The sequence below is a fragment of the Notechis scutatus genome, chromosome 2 (genome assembly GCF_049901735.1).
Source record: "Notechis scutatus isolate UNSWTSFEM ecotype Mainland chromosome 2, rNotScu1.2, whole genome shotgun sequence".
Lineage (NCBI taxonomy): Eukaryota > Metazoa > Chordata > Lepidosauria > Squamata > Elapidae > Notechis > Notechis scutatus.
The window spans coordinates 138,831,766-138,843,554 of record NC_142010.1 but is presented as its reverse complement, the minus strand read 5'-3'; positions in this window follow the sequence as shown (position 1 = coordinate 138,843,554).

Here is an 11,789-nt window from a genome sequence, read left to right as displayed (position 1 = left end):
TAACTTAACAACTATTGAGAGTTTTGCAGCAATAATCCAGCGCCAGAAAAATAAACACAGATGGCTGATGCTTCATTTAACATCTTTATAAACATAAGTAGATTTTACAAACCAGTTGTAGATTTCTCCAACACGGAGCAAACTCAAACAGAAACATGTTGCAAGTTCAGAGCAGAGCTCCAGTCTTCAGCAAGCAAGCAAGCTAGTTTCATCTTCAACAGACTCAGAGCTCAACATAGCTTCAGAGTTGCAGAGCTTAACATATAGCCATGCCTAGGCTACTTTTAGTTTCAGTTTCCAAACAGTCCTCATTGGCTGATTCAGTTGCTATGCCTATTCATTGTTACCCAGCTCTATTCCAGTTCATGAATGTACTCTGACAACCACATTTGTGGCAAGAAAGGTCGTAAACTGTCTCGCTTAGCAAGATAAATGTTGGTCTCAATTCTAGTCATAAGTTGAGGACGACCTGAAGTTATATTTCTGTTCCCTTCAGGATATCAAAGCCACCTGCATACCACTCCCTCCTCCTGTCCTTCACTTGTGAGGGAAGTTGGGGTTCAAGTGAGCGATTGATTCAAAGCCACTTTTTGTGGCTGAGGGTAGACTTAAATCAGGGTCCTGGTCCAACCTCTTCACCACTAAACCACACTGACCTGTAGATTCTCAAGAGGCCATTTGGTACCTCTCAGCTCTGGCACTGCTTTTAACTGGCTGTGCCTGTTCACCATTTCTTCTCCTATCAACTTTCTTGTAGAATTACTGAAATCTTGCTCTCCTGACCCTTCCCTAACTACATAATAAACTTTAGGAAAAATTGTCCTTCACAGAGAATGTGGGGATTATGGGCTGGAGACCAAAACTACAATTTCCAGGATATTTGGATGGAGGCGCCTGCAAAGGCTAACGTTTACATTTGATACCATCAGTCTCTCAATATTTCTATACCATCATCACCTCAAGCTTTCATGTTCTGTTTTTCCAGTTTCCACCTCAAATAAACCCTGCAGACGCCACCTTTCTTGACGCAGATGTAGATTCTAAATAAATCCCAGAGTCATTAAGTATAACTGGAGAAGGAACAGGCTGTTAGAGGAAGATAAGAGAAACATCTTATTTGACATGTTGAGAAAGCAATCGCTAATGAGGCTGAAACTTTCCATCAATGATTTGCCATCGTGCTGGGAACGACAGAGGAAACTTTCCTTGTGCTCTGTACATGTGAGAAGATTATTGCAAGCATTCTCTTGCAATAAACTCTTATGTTTTACAGTTCTGGCAAAGTTGGTGGAAGAGGCGGAGTTGGTGTTGCTGTCGTTTCTGCCAGGATGTCAGAACTGTAGTTGCCAAAAGAGCCCCACCGCTGCTGTTTTTAATTTAGGCTTTTCCTTCAGATTGGGTGAAATTCTGAAATATCTCTCAAAGGATTCCAGGAAAAAAATGTAATGCTTTGGGGCATGGTATATTATAAAGGGTTTCCCCTTCCTTTTAAAGGACAGTGTGAATGATGAAGAAGCTAGTCTTTGCAATCTTTCCACTGTGGCTGACAAAAGTCAACAAATATACCCCAAATTAATCTAGCTTGCGTCAGTGCTGGATACAGCAGGCGTCAATAGTGGTCAACCCCTTTCTCCAGAATACCTTGGTAGTTAATTCTGCAGGGAAGCAGGGGGTAGCCAATGAACCCAAAACAACCTGGCTTTGTAAGAGATTCCAAATTTTATAGAGAATCGGATTAGGACCAGGTAAGAGCTGGGCTCTCCTTGGTGGTCTTTTTGTTTCATATTCAGGAATGGAACCAAGGATTGTCAAGGAGAACTTGAAATATGCTTTTATTAGCCTAAAAACAGACAGCAAGGAGATTGTAAGAAGAGAATTGTTATATCCCACCAAATGTTTTTTGGGTCTGGCATCTTGATCAGTAAGAACAACAGAAAACCCTCAAAAGAGATACAAAAGAGAGTATTTCTTCCCTACTATTGGTATTGGAAATGGCACAGCACCTCTATATTTCAAGGTATTCTATGGTAACCTTCCAATAATGATTATAGCATTCAGGGCGAATGTTCCCTTCACTCAAGATACTCTCTCAAGGTTTTGCAAGTTTTCAGATTCTGAACAAAGCGTGGTTGAAATAAACTTCTCTATGTTTGCAGAAAAGCTTTTATCATAATACGGGCTTTATTAGGCTTTTCAGCATGAGTAAGATTGAAATAATTTTAGATTTTTTTAAAAAAGGCTTCCAGACATGCATTTAAATTGCAAAATATACCAATGTGTTATCTATGTTTGTGTCAATAATTCATTTTTTTAAATTAATACCTGCCTTTGCCTGCATCTATGGGCTGAGCTGGCCCTGGCAACATTTAAATTTAGGGTAAACTGATTTCTGCTCTGCCCAAAATGGAGAAAGGCAAGTGGAAACAGAAGCTTCTTTTCCTGACTTATCTCTATATTACTCACAGTAGATGCTTGGATGGCCCTTGACTTTATTAAAAAAAAACAGATTTGCATATGCAAATTTATGTAGGTGGATTTGGAGATAACTGTTATATATTAAAGTGTCTGCTATAGAAGAATTTAGAGAATTTGGAGTTTTGAGGGATGGAGATAAGAAAGAGGAAGGGAGAAAAAAAAAAAACCTAACTCGGATGTCCAAATTATGTACAGGCAGTCCTCAATTTATGACCACAATTGGGACCAGACCTTTCATCACTGAGGCAGTCATTAAGTGAGTCACATTTGAATTTATTACTTTTGCTGCAGTTGTTGAGTGAATCACCATGGTGATTAAATGAACCTGTTATTAAGCAAATCCAGCACCCACACACACACCCCCATTGGAAGTCTGCTGGGAAGGTCACAAGGAAGATCAAGGATAGAAGAAAACCTGAGCTGCCTTTTAAACTCTTAGCACATTTATGCAATTGCGGCCAGCCAGCGCAAAGTTTATATAAAGGCATGGTGGGTTTTTATCCAACCACATCCCAGTTCTAACTGGTAAAGGTTTTATAGAATTTTTTTTTAAATGTAGCAGGGTAAGAACATCATAAGAGGCTTGTAGTTTATAAGCAGTTTATAAGTTTATAAGCTTGTAGTTTATAAGCAGTCACACCTAAACAAAGTATCATTAGTACTCACCCTTATCTTGGTTACTGTTTTATCCTAATTGTTATGTGGGCTCTTCAGGGAACAAAACTGCTTAAATAGCAGTCTTATATCCACACCACACCTGCCCCTATGTTCTCTGATCTGACGCTTCAGGATTTCTAGATTAAATTCACATGAAGATTGTTAAAGCCACCACAAGAATACGATTGCTTTATAGGCAATCATTAAAGTGGTGGCTTAGGGCTTGCTCAGTTGGGCTGAGAATTGGGTCAGGATTAAAGTATCACGCCTGTGGAGTTTATTTAGAGGGCAGAGCAAAGAGAAGCCTTGCACACCATTCTGAAGACAATGTGCTACCTGTTAAGGACAAATGAGGATTCCTTAATTTTGTACATAGTGACTGACTGACTGACTCAGCAGATGAATGCAGCTTATAGCAACAGGATAAGGTTCTTCATGCTCCTGAAGAGACCAAGCTGTTACAAAAGGCAGAAAGACCATGAGTCACATGACCTTGCCCCATCCAGCCCAAGATGGCTGCTTCAGTATAGAGCACGGGTGTCAAACTCACAGCATTATGTTGCTGTCGTGGTGTGACATATTGTAATATTTTTCCCTTCCGGAGCTGGGGTGGGCATCGCCTGCATGTGACCCATCTGGCCTGTGGCCCACTAGTTTGACATCCCAGGTATAGAGCTTGTTGACTAGGGAATTCTGGGAGTTGAGGTCCACCCATCTTAAAAGTTATAAAGAGTAAGAAAGATGACATTGATGGAGATATGCAGGACCTGGAAACTAGGCAGAAACTAGGTATTTTTTTTTTAAAAAAAGATACCAGAACAACCAGATAAAGTTTGGAAGTGGTTCAGGCCTTCCTGATTAGTGGTAGTAGAAGGAGGAGGAGACACATCACAATCAGATTTGTGAGATTATGTTGTTAAGAACTAATCTCAATAAAAGTAACTTTAGCTTTCCGGAGGAAGTAACTTCCTGATCTGGTTTGTCTAATGAGACTGACAACCTGCTTCACTGTACAGCAAGACTGTCCCTGCCGTTATTCCTTTCTGCACTGGATTCCACCTGATTACCCTTTGCTTTCTAGTCTTCTACAGATCCCTCAAGGTGCAAGTGTGAGAGACTCTTTTTAGGTTCATGTTGCTTTAATTGATTTTCACTTATCTACTAATACTGTGTGAGTAACTCAATCTGTAATGGGCTGTGTAAATAGAGACAGGAGACCAACAGTCTGATATGAGAAACCAGAGTCCAAAGCCCAGGTGGAGGAAGCATTTCAGAGCTGATCCTCCCGCTAGAACACAAAGGCGGGGAGGGGGATAGGTACATTCAAACTTGCTGAGATTCTGTTATTGTAACTTTATAATAAAAGTAGTATTAGCGTGCATAATTTTGGCCTCTCGGTCTGCACTACCTTGAAGGGATGGCACAGTCTCGATCAGGGCTGTCAAACTCGCAGCATCATGTTGTCATTATGTGGTGTATCGTGATTCTTTCCCCTTCATTACATCAAGTGTTGGCTCAGGCCGCGAGTTGGACACCCCTGCTTTATGTTAACTGTTCTCATTTGGTTCATTCTTCATAGTCATGCTGATAACTATAACCATATGGTAGATTATCCCAGGGCAGCTTCTGCCTAATAAAAACAACTGATGTATGAATACAGGTAGTCCTCAACTTACAAACATAAATGAGCCCAAAATTCTCCGTTGCTATGTGAAACATTTGTCAAGTGTGTTTCACCCCGTTTTATGACCTTTCTTGCCACAGTGCTTACGTGAATCACTGCAGGTGTGTAGCAAGATGGTTGTTAAGTAAATCTGACTTCCTGATTGGCTTTGACTGTCTGAAGGTTGCAAAAGATGATCACATGACCCTGGAACACTGAAACTGTCATAAACATGAGTCAGTTGCTAAGCACTTGAATTTTGATCGTGTGACCGTGGGCAGGTGAAAAATGGTCACAAGTCACTTTTTTCAGTGCTGTTGTAGCTTCGAATGGTCATTAAATGAACTGTGGTAAGTCAAGGACTACCTGTATGTTATTATCATGCAACGGGTGGCATTGGATTAAATATCTAGCTGGAGCCAGAGATTCCTGTTGCTTTTCTGGTGTTCAAAAATATATATATATATAAATCCTTAGTCTAAGGCAACCAAATGTGCTGCTGGAACATCTGGAAGCCACTCAATAACCTCAATTTGATTCTTTCCTGAGTTTAGAACTGGGAATTCCAGGAACTGCAGGGTCATATCATCTTGAGAGAACCAGGTTGGGAAAGGTTGGTCTATACTATTTTCAACCTAGCTATTATAAACAGACATTCCGGCATACTTGGTGCCAACACCAGATGCTAATCTAAGGCCTTCTGCCATAAAAGATCTTTCCAATTGTAAAAGGAAAAAAAGGAGGTTCAAACAATAAAGGGAGTAGAGGAAAAAACAGAGCTACTGAAATGAATGACGACGTTGATTGTTGGTGATAGAGCAAACATTATTGTTTCTCCCCACTTTCACATCACAGGACTAATATTAAACAGAAGAACAGACTCTTTAAAAAAAGTCTCTATCCTGACACATACATATGTTATACGCCCAGATTACAGAATATTTTTACCACATGCCAATTTCTCCTGGGAATAAAGGGGAACTACAGTACGTAAGGAAGTGGTCTAAACCATAAAAAGAGTCCCCGGTATATTAGAATAACCGATTCATTCTAGCATTCTGCTTCTCAAATTATAGCAATCCAATATTATGTATAGAATCCCATAAGAAAGTACTGGAGAATAAAATATCCTCAGTTTTGGTCTTTCCACCAAGTATTTAAGGAACAAATGTTTCAGGGCTGGAGTGGGCTATAAGCAATGTAAATAAAGCTGGATGATAGGCCTGTCGTCCTAGTAGTTTTAATAAACAAAGTGATTCCACTTAGGAGTCTGATGGTTTTGCCAGAACTATCATCCAGAGCAGGGGTCTCCAACCTTGTGGACTCCAACCTTAAGACTTGTGGACTTCAATTCCCAGAATTCAAGCTTTGCTGGCTGAGAAATTCTGGGAGTTGAAGTCCACAAGTCTTAAAGTGGCCAAGGTTGGAGACCCCTGATCCAGAGAACTATGGGTCCCCCCCCCCAACACATATAAAAGCCTTTTCTTCACCTACATTTAACTGCAACAAGCTCTGGCAAACTCTTTTTCTGCTGTGTTCTGAAGACGTTACCCTCATCTGATCCCCAATTCTTACTAGGGACAATTTTATGTCATCCTCATCCTGTAATGGTGTTAAAGTAGAACTGTTCCAATATAGGTTTTGCTATACATACATTCTGATGTGCTTTGCAGGCCATTCTGTCAGGATTGTAGTCAGGTAACCTCTGGCAATGGATCAGCCCAGTATTTCTTGACCATGTCAAATTGACACAGGACACCACTTACCCTCTTAGTGGCAGAATCCACATCTTTCTAACCAGAATCCCTCTGTACCTGCTAGACTTCAAGTCAACCTGCAGGTCAGAAACCTGAATCAGCCCAACCAAAATCCAACTAGGGGTGGCAGAAGTGGGGTTTTATAGTGTGAAGTAGGAGAGTTGTCCTTTTGTTTCTCTTTGTTACTTCATGGCAACAAGCCTACCAGCTGTCATTCATGCTATTTTTGAATGTACGTTTCGTACTCTTCTGGAACAGTCCAATCTGATCCATTTCTCTACTGGTGTCAGCTGATAGTCAGGCTCTGCTGAAATGCAGCCATGCAAAACACTTGCACACAAAAAAGTAAATCAGAGAATGTCTCATAGTCTAGTTATCTATCAAAATATCCCTCAAGTCCCATCTTAGCCCTATCCAAGTTAAGGAAAGTGATTGGCAGATGTTCTCCTGCCAGCTACTGATGTTTAGTGGAAGGGGGAAAACTAGAACTAGGTGCAATACCAATTCCTTAACATGTCCTGCGCACCCTAAATAAGAGAGAAACATTTGGAGAGCCTTCCTATGGTAGGATAGGGATTGATGGTGGAGATCTCAAATTTGATGCAGTGTTTGAGGACTGAAACATGTATTTCCCTGTTTTCCCTGCCAACCTGGGCAATTGTTGTTGCTGTTGACACTTGTTCAGCCAGACCTGCTGCTGCCCTGCCCTTCTACCATCTTTGGGGTAGGGTGGAGGGAAGAAATGGAAGGTATTTTGGCCATTCTCCACCAGCAGCACCTTGTGCCGCTCAAGCCAACTTTTCCATTTAGAAAAGTGAAGGTTAACTCCTAGAATTCATAGAAATCTCCCTGCCACTTTAGAATTCTGAAGCTTGAACCCCCAAATTTAAGGAAGGCTGGTCTAAGTAATTGTATCTACTGAGTGGAAGAGAGCTGTCACCTGAATATCTATCTTTTTACCACACTCATTTTCACCAAGGGATGCGATGGCGGAGTGGTTTAATGATGCTGGAACTGGTGGCCAGAAATGGTCTGCAACTCCAATGGTTCGAGCTCGGGTCTGTGAGACAGAGTGAGTTCCCATCGCTCGATCTTTAGCTCCTGTGCACATAGCAGTTTGAAAGCATGTAATATTGCGACTGGATAAATAAATAATATTGCGACTGGATACCACTTCAGTGGGAAAAACCTAGCTGCACTCGGGTGTGCAGAGAGCAGAAACCGTTTCTGGACCTGGTCAAATATGAAGCATCGTAACACAAAGTGAGGTGAGACCGTCGAAAGAGCCTGGAAGAGCCAGCAACCCGAGTGCCACTACCTAATTGGTGTAAAACTACTTTGCCCCCCAGCAGTGCACCAAGGATAGGCTTACAAACCCCAAACAAAATAAACTAGCAATCTAGGCTGTCAGACAGCATTGTGTCTATCATATGTAGTTTTCCCTGACATTGTATGCCATATGCTAAATAAATAAATAAACCACCACCATCAGTTTCCTTCTAAACCACAACTTGAAATTTGGCAACTTGCTTTCTAAGCTCTAGATCCAATGTTTTCCTCTGGCAGCTGTCTCTGTAATTTTCTATCTTTAGTTTTAGATTGCAAGCAGTGGTTGGGCTGTTTACCCAACAACGTATTCAGAAGGCTGAAAATAGGAAACATAAGTGAGGTGGCCAAGCCATGGACCCTGCCATGGATCATAAAAACAACACGGCCAACAAATACTTGAAGAGAATTCCAAGTTCTAAAATTGCCAGAATGGCCAGTGTTGAGGAATGTAACATTTGGAGGGTTCCCATGTTGCACCCAGAGATTGAAAGGAATGTATATAAAATACAATTGCATCAGCTATCTCAATATTAAAAGGAAGTTCTATTTCTTTCAGTCTTCCTATGTAAAAAATAGTGAGTATCAGAATAAACACTAACATATATCAAATGATCTTTCTATTCCTTGCTACCATTTTTAAACTGTAAAGGGGTTGCTTGTTTATTTAACTGATCAATCTCAGCTGCTATTCTAGGTATATAATTATGAATGAAACAATAAGGCAAGAGATTGCTAAAACACAACAAGAAAACAAAGCAAGCTATGCACCATAAAGTGTAGCTCAATAGACAGGGTCACAAAACTACTCTGACCTAAGGCCTGCTGAAGTTCAAAAACTATAAGACCAATACTAGGAAAGCTTTTTGAGGGACATAGTTGTGTAACTGAAGTTTTCACTGGAAAGAAATCCATCATATCCTAGAGGACTACCTCCTCTGTTCTATTAATGATTGTATCAATAGGATGCCTTGTTAATATTACTTTGCATAAATGTGAATTGCACTAAAGCGATTGCAAGAAGCTGTTGTGCTTATTGCAATCCTGCAATATAGGAGTCATCATTCTGGCCTTTGATGGGAGTATGGTCGGTTTTAGAATAGAATTCTTTATTGGCCAAGTGTGATTGGTGCATATGCTCTCAGCGTACATAAAAAAGATACATAAATTCAGTTTCACGGAATAGTCCCTTCACTCTGTGCATAACAGTGTTGTACACAATACAAGAGTGACAAAAGCAAATGCTAATTCATGTTTCATTTGAATAACTCATTCCAGAGGCTGCTCAACTTTTCTCTTTAACGTTGGAAGATAATTGGAATTGGATGGAATTAGGGTTTGAATGAAAACTCGCTATTTGTGTCTGAAAACGGAGAATTTGGAGAAATTCAGCAACATCTGATGGAAATAAAAACATGTGAAAGGAAGGCTTGATTTTACTGGCTTTCCTCTGGCATCTGGAGCCATCTAGTGAAATGGAAGGAACCTGCAACTGACATAAGTATTCATTTCCTTCCTACTAATTCTTAGAGATGGGCTGGCAAGCTGGTTATTATTTTTCACTCTTTCTTAGGCAATTGATGATGTCTAGAAGTTGGAATTATGATGCTCTAAATTTCCACTCAACACGACAATGCGATTATTATAAAAGTAGGTCCCATACATCTGAAGGGCACCAAATTTGAGACTGCTATTACATATATCGTTTACTTAGAAGAAATCAGTGGCACAAATATATATTCATAACATTTCTGCATTGACAAAATAGATAAATGTAATTAGTTCATTGGGATCACTGAATAACTTTAAGAATTTGCCTAAAGTATTGAACAATAGTTGAGAGATCTTGGTAAATAAATACAGTACTACAGCCGGGACAACAACTGGATAAGAGATATCTCAACCCATAGCAGGAATGGAAGTGGAGAAGTCTTGCTAGTTTTCCAGAAAGTAACGGGAAGGGAAGGAATTTTGAATTTGCAAGATTCTGTTATTGTAACTCTGCAATAATGGTAGTACTGGGACTCCTAACATTGGATTCCTATCTGGATTACCTTCAAGATATAAAAAGGAATCAATCAATAATTCAACTGGAGATGCCTTGCGTTAAAACTCTCATTTAATGAATGACTTGTTATAACCAGGCAATTTATCCAATCCCGGATAGCGGATGTGAGAGAAAAAGAGAGAGATCCAGCAGTTGGATGGTGAATGGATGGATGGGAAAATTGGACTTATACAGGAAATCTACGTAGGGGAATATAAAGTGATGGCTGTGAGATTTAATTTCCCATAGCAGGATGGATGCTGTATCATTTTCCTGCCTCAACCATGCTGCTGAATTTGGCTGATGTAGTTTTGAGGTGTGAACCACACAAAACCTGTATTATAAGCCCTACAACACAGCTAACAATAATGAAAACCCCCAATTCCAAGTGCAGAAAAAAGAGACTCTCAGTTTCACTAAGTGATATAAGGTAGCCTGTGCTGCAATACTTTCATTGATTGCGTTCCTCAAAGAAATGCTTATTTAAATGTGATTCTTAGTCCCCCAAAAATTGCTGTGTTTAGCTCTAGAGATTTAGAATATAATTTTATCTCTTTTGGGGAAGTTTCAGCAGATTGTATTTAACTCTGGATCATTTATCTCAATGAATAATTGAATGAGTATAATATTTTGACTCATTTGTTTAATTGGACTCTCTTCATCAGGTTTTAGGGATTGTAGGCAATAACTCTTAACAGAACTATCTTTGTATAAAACCATCCAAATTAATGTTGGATGTTGGACAATAATTCCTATCACTCAAAGTGAGTATGTGAAAATAGTGGTTGGATATGATGGAAGCTGCAGTCTAAGACATCTGAAAGGGCCAACATAAAAAAAGATTTAGTTGACATGTCTGCTTTTTCTTTTTACATAATGTAAAGGAACGTATCTAAAATGTTGGCTTAAAGGAAAATCTCAAATGTACAGATTTCCCCACACGTAACACAGACCAACTATCATAGTGGGAAGCAGTGGCTGCAAGTGGGTGTAGCACACGATTCAGATGAGGGGAACTCATCTCATTGGATTAGAATTTATCAAGTGAACACTTGCTAAATTTGAAATTAGCATATAAAACTAATCCTTTCAGAATATGCTAAATTTGCCAAATCTTACAGAAGAGAAACAAATGTTTGTAATATATTGTGTTATATATTATAGTGTCTGTCTCTCCTCATATTTTTGCCTTTTGAATCAGTGCTAGAGAAAAGTCTAGCAGGATTGGAATAGATTTATAGCATTTATAGCATTTTCCCTGCATAAGTGATTTGTTAGCAAACCTCCCTTTGTTTAGAAAATAAACACTAGAGAAAACACAGATTTTAGATTTTAGCTACGTAGAATCAGAGAAAGCAAGGTGACTGTTTTACATACACATGATTGAGTCATAAACCAATCAACATAATTTTAATAGAGGTAGTTTTTACTTACAACCACAACTGGGATCAGAATTTCAGTTGTGATTCTTTAGTGAGACACATCTGAATTTACAGTCTTTTTTGCAGCAGTGGTTAAGCAAACCACTGCAGTTGCTAAATGAATAATGTCATTAAGCAAATCCAGGTTCCCTCATTGACTGCGGAAAACAGGTTGGGAAGTTCACAAATAAGGATTACATGACTCTGTGATCTAGGCTGCAACAGTTGTAAATGCCGGTTGCCAAACACTCCAATTCTGATCACTTGACTGTGGAAAAGCTGCAACAGTCGTTAAGTGAGTATCAGTTTAAGTACTTCCCCCCATACAAATCTAGTCGATGCAATTAAATGTATGATTCATCCTTCATGCAAACTCAAAATATTGTCGCCTGCAAACAAAGGTTAAGTTAATGCTGGATCTTATACAAGCAGCAAATAGCATG